The sequence below is a fragment of the Bison bison genome, unplaced genomic scaffold (assembly GCF_000754665.1).
Source record: "Bison bison bison isolate TAMUID 2011002044 unplaced genomic scaffold, Bison_UMD1.0 scf7180017864527, whole genome shotgun sequence".
Classification (NCBI taxonomy): Eukaryota; Metazoa; Chordata; class Mammalia; order Artiodactyla; family Bovidae; genus Bison; species Bison bison.
In genome coordinates, this window is record NW_011495078.1 from 12,453,089 (window position 1) to 12,458,736 (window position 5,648).

At 42.2% G+C, this 5,648-nt stretch overlaps 1 long non-coding RNA gene across 2 annotated transcripts in view; it reads right to left on the reverse strand.

Moving 5' to 3' along the window:
* The window catches only part of LOC104982178, a 12,674-nt gene extending 8,109 nt beyond the window's left edge, over nt 1–4,565 (reverse strand). For both annotated transcript variants that reach the window (XR_824486.1, XR_824485.1), the window contains exons 1-2: nt 4,224–4,565; nt 3,732–3,811 (exon numbers count right to left, since the gene is read on the reverse strand). This is a non-coding gene — a long non-coding RNA (uncharacterized LOC104982178). The remainder of the gene's footprint in view (nt 1–3,731; nt 3,812–4,223) is intronic.
* Between the last annotated feature and the right edge of the window lie 1,083 nt (nt 4,566–5,648).

Consider the following 5,648-nt stretch of genomic DNA (forward strand, 5'->3'; position numbering starts at 1 on the left):
CACATGTACACCCATGGCTGATTCATGTCAATGTATGGCAAAAACCACTACAGTATTGTAAAGTAATTAGCCTCCAATTAAAATAAATTTAAAAAAAAAGAATTCTTGTGTTACATGAATTCACCTCTACCACAGCCCAAATATTTCCTCTTAAAACCTAACTACAGATAGAAAATCTTGATAGAACTCAGTTTAAGGTGGGAATATTGGTACTTATATACAAACACCATCATTATAAAGGGATTTCGTTATATGTTACAATTTAGGCTTGTTATAATAAGTTACATTTGTGTGTGTGTGTGTGTGTGTGTGTGTGTATAATTTATTGTTCAGTTCAGTGGCTCAGTCGTGTGTCTCTTTGTGGCCCCGTGGACTATAGCCCATCAGTCTCCTCTGTCCATGGGATTTCCCAAGCAAGAATACTGGAGTGGTTTGTCATTTCCTTCTCCAGGGGATCTTCCCAACCCAGGAACTGAATCTCTGTCTCCTGCATTGGCAGGCAGATTCTTTACCACTGAGCCACCAGGAAAGCCTTTATATATATATGTGTTTGTATATATATATATATATGTATATATTTGTGTATACACACACACACACACACACACACACATATATATATATATATAAATTGGGAAAGAAGTACATCAAGGCTGTATATTGTCACTTTGCTAATTTAACTTATATGCAGAGTACACCATGTGAAATGCCAGGCTGGATGAAGTACAAGCTGGAATCAAGATTGCCAGGAGAAATATCAATAACCTCAGATATGCAGATGATACCACCCTTATGGCAGAAGGTGAAAAAGAAGTAAAGAGCCTCTTGATGAAAGTGAAAGAGGAGAATGAAAAGCTGGCTTTAAACTCAGTATTCAAGAAACGAAGATCATGGCATCTGGTCCCATCACTTCATGGCAAATAGATGGGGAAACAATGGAAACAGTGACAGACTTTATTTTCTTGGGCTCCCAAAATCACTGCAGATGCTAACTGCAGCCATGAAATTAAAAGATGCTTGCTCTTTGGAAGAAAACCTATGACCAACCTAGACAGCATATTAAAAAGCAGAGACATCACTTTGCCAACAAAGGTCCATCTAGTCAAAGTTATGGAAAAAAGCTGAGCACCAAAGAATTGATGCTTTTGAACTGAGGTGTTGGAGAAGACTCTTGAGAGTCCCTTGGACTGCAAGGAGATCCAACCAATCTTAAAGGAGATCAGTCCTGAATATTCATTAGAAGGACTGATGCTGAAGCTCCAATACTTTGGCTGCCTGATGCAAAGAACTGACTCATTGGAAAAGACCCTGAAGCTGGAAACCACTGATGGCAGGAGGAGAAGGGGATGACAGAGGATGAGATGGTTGGATGGCATCACCGACTTAATGGACATGAGTTTGAGCAAGCTCCGGAAGTTGGTTAAGCCAACTCTAGGGAAGCCTGGAGTGCTGCAGTCCATGGGGTTGCAAAGAGTTGGACATGACTGTACAACTGAACTGAACTGATATATAACTTCTTATGGTGGTAGGTTATAAGACGTATTAAACCAAGGTAAGGAGATAGAAAGTAAAAGAAAGAGGCACTGTTTTTTTAACAGGGTGATCAAGGGAGAACCTTTCTGAAGAGGTGACATTTTAGCATCCAAGAATGGGTTGCTTCATGGAAATTAATTTTCAGAAGAAGAAACAATATTTAAAAGATTCATATTAAAAATGCTCAACCATTGTTTCAGTTCAGTTCAGTCGCTCAGTCGTGTCTGACTCTTTGCGACCCCATGAATTGCAGCATGCCAGGCCTCCCTGTCCATCACCAACTCCCGGAGTTCGCCCAAACTCTTGTCCATCGAGTTGGTGATGCCGTCCAGCCATCTCATCCTCTGTCGTCCCCTTCTCCTCCTGCCCCCAATCCCTCCCAGCATCAGAGTCTTTTAGATCAGATTTAAAAATTCATAATAATAGCTAACAAGATTTCAATTTCTTTCTGTTTTTGTGTGAACTTTCTATACTTTATCTCAGTCAATCCTCATCTTTAACCAATGAGGCTTCAACCATTTTGTCAAGAAAAAAGTGTATTGGGGTCAGAATAAAACTGGTTCCAACTACAGCTCCACTACTAACCAGCTACAATGCTGACCTGGGCCCCTGGAGCTTCCCTGGGCCTCCACGTCTTCATCTGTGAATTGGGAGAGTTGGGCCGAGTCCCAAGAAATCTTTCCAGCACCAAGCTTTGAGGATAATTAAGTCAATTATCTCTCTGTTGTTGAAACAGATGACTACAGAGGGCACTTAGAGGTGCTTGTCCTGAAACAAAGTTTCTGCACCTCTGGGATTTGAGGTCTTATATCTGCCTGGCTTTTAGAAGTTTTCTCTTTTTCATTTTTCCTGTCAGTTCAGCTGCCACTTCTTATGAGTGAGTGTGTGAGTAATAGTCGCTCGGTCATGTCTGACTCTTTGCGACCCCACGGACTTTAGCCTGCCAGGCTCCTCTGTCCCTGGGATTCTCCGGGCTAGAGTCCTGGAGTGGGTTGCCATTTCCTTCTTCAGAGGATCTTCCCGACCCAGGGATCGAACACAGGTCTCCTGCCACTTTTCATAGCTGCCGACATAAAATGACAGCCGTCTTTCCTTGTCAGCTGCTCTCATCATTTGGTTTGCTGTGGACTCTGGAGACCAAATAACCGAGTATATTAAATGGTATATGAAATAGGGAAAACCGAGTATATTTTCTGTAGAGTCCCGTGCATGAACTTTACTACTATTTGGCTTCTCAGATATTTTTCACTGAGGGCTTCCTAATTGCGTTCCAAACGTTTAAGCAGGTGCAGACACAATGCTCCAGCATAGAGCTGCCTCTCACTGCTAGTTTACGGAGGTTCCAACATATATATGTTTAAACACATATAAAAACGTGGAGCAAAAGTGTTTAGGGAGGCCTAAATTAGAACTTTAAATAATAAGAGAATTGCCATTGACAAGTCGCCTGTATCTAATAATTTTCTTTGTAATTTTGGCTTTTTTTATACCTTGCTGGGCTTCCCTGGTGGCTCAGATGGTAAAGCATCTGCCTGCAATGTGGGAGACCTGGGTTTGATCCCTGGGTTGGGAAGATCCCCTGGAGAAGAAAATGGCAACCCACTCTAGTACTCTTGCCTGAAAAATTCCATGGATGGAGGAGCCTGGTAGGCTATAGTCCATGGGATAGCAAAGAGTCAGACATGACTCAGCAACTTCATATACCTTGTTAGGGGATTAAGTTCTCAGAGAAACAGTTAAGTAAGGTAGTCCATCAAGTAAGTAGTCTTTTGACTACTAAGTGATTTACTTTTCCCGCAGTGAAAATGAATTATGTTATCCCTCCTTTACTAGCCTATAGTCCCTGAAAATGAAAATAACGTGTCCTTAGCCTCTGAGAGGAAGCAGCCAGAATGTATAGAGGCCTAGGATGGAAATTCTAAAGATTTTAAACAGAGCTTATCTTGAGATGCTTGAGAAATGAAAGACGCTAAGAGTCAAACTGCTTTTAAGTGCTTATTTTCCTGTGGGAAAGTCAGGTGGAAAATCCTGGTGACTTGGATTGCAATCTATCAATGACTGGAAGGTGAAATGATCAAGAAATGAATATCATCACTGTAGAAGAAAAGAGTAGATACTTTTTGTTATAAAGGAAACAAAGAATGCAGTTAGCAGTGGCCAGAGATAGAACAAAATATATCTGATAATTTTAGTCTTACTTGGGTGCTGCAAGGATACTGATCAGGGGAAACAGCCGTACCCATACATAGGTCCTGGAAAAGTTTCTTCCCGGAACCACCTAAATGAAACAAAAACGCATTTCCAACTCTTTCAGGATGGCCACCCAGATCACTCGGGCAATGGTCTACATTCTTTTGGGCAACTCTAACCAAATGATGCTTCCTTAAATACACAAAGGCGGTCAACAGCTAATTTAAGACAAGGAATTTAAGTTTCAAGGAATAACTTGCGGTCACAGAATTCACATTCTTTCTTTCTTGGTTTCTGTCTAATCCATTCTCAGAATCACTTTTTCTGGCCTTTCCTCCCTTGTTGGTACCACTGTGGGGACCGCAAATGGGGAGACAGTGAAAAGACCCTGCAGGATCTCACACGAAAGACTTGCCCTCCAGAATCTCCTGAATTTGTCCTCAGTATGAATTGAGTTCTTCCAGTTTTTCATTTATATCTCAGGTCCAGGGATGACTTACCGTAGTCAAAGCTGTTCTCAGCACTATGGTTGCTCCAGTCGTGGGATGTCATTAATCCCACAGTTCCGACCTCATGGCTCAGAGACGTTACCATGGAGACCACTGACTACCATTGTGACCCGATGCAGGTCAGCAGTGCCACGCTGCTGGCCCCCTTCAACTTGCCTACCATACAGGCTTCCCAGGCAGTTCAGCCGTTCAGTTGTTATTAGCTGACCCAACTGTTCCCAAAGCCACGGAAGGGACAACTCATGCGGTTGGGGGTTACTCAGACTCCAAATATATCAACAACTTCAGCTTTGAAACTACTTAGCTTCTTGACCTAGGATTTCACTTCTATTCTACTACTCAGTACTGAAAAGAGAAACTGATTTCTCAAGTAGATAGAGACAAATTTATATAGAAGCAGAAGGCAGTGCCCTGTTAAATAAGCATATGGCATTTTGGTCTGTAGTTTTAAGTTCTTATATGATATATTAATCAAATTTGGCCTAGATTATCCTTGATGACCTAGTTTCACTGTGTTTAGTATTTCTTCTGTTTCTTAATTTTCATCAGTAATGACTGAAAATCAACATTTTCAGTTTATAAAATTTTTTCATAAAACACATGCACACCCCTTTGTAAAGGTCACTTTTTTTTTCCCCCTTGGTAAAATGTTCGGTCTCAGCACTTTCAAGGTCTCCCTGCCAATCCTGAAAGTTTTTTGGTGCCAATTTCCCACTTCTTTGTCCTCAGTTCCATCACGTGTTATTTGTTCTAATGTTTTGGCTCCTGAGCAGGGCTGATGTCTGTGAGGTGTCCTCATGGCATTTTGCTTGAGGATCCTACCAAGAGTCCAAAATCAGAAGTTATACAGATTAAGAATCAATGCTTGATTACAAGGTGATCGTAAGATGTATGACGAACATATTAAAGGAGTGAATCTCAGCCATTCCTCCAGCCCCTGGGAAAGTGACCAGTTGCTGGCTGACCTTGGCTGCCCTGGCTGACCTTTGGGCATTTCAAACCAATACCAAAGACTGTAATCTGGGAACTGTCTATTGATTTCTTCATCAGTAGGTGCAACTGATGGAAAAATAGTTGAGTAGGGAGCATCATAGAGGTAAGGGTAGGCTAGAAAATCAGGTATAGAGGGCTTGGGGTGGATGCTTTGCATTATGGCTTTATTTGCCTTCTAGTCCATGTTAGTGGAGAAGGCAATGGCAAGCCACTCCAGTGCTCTTGCCTAGAAAATCCCATGGACCGAGACTGGTAGGCTGCAATCCATGGGGTCGCTAAGAGTCGGACACGACTGAGCGACTTCACTTTCACTTTTCACTTTCCTGCATTGGAGAAGGAAATGGCAACCCACTCCAGTGTTCTTGCCTGGAGAATCCCAGGGATGGGGGAGCCTGGTGGGCTGCCGTCTATGGGGTCGCACAG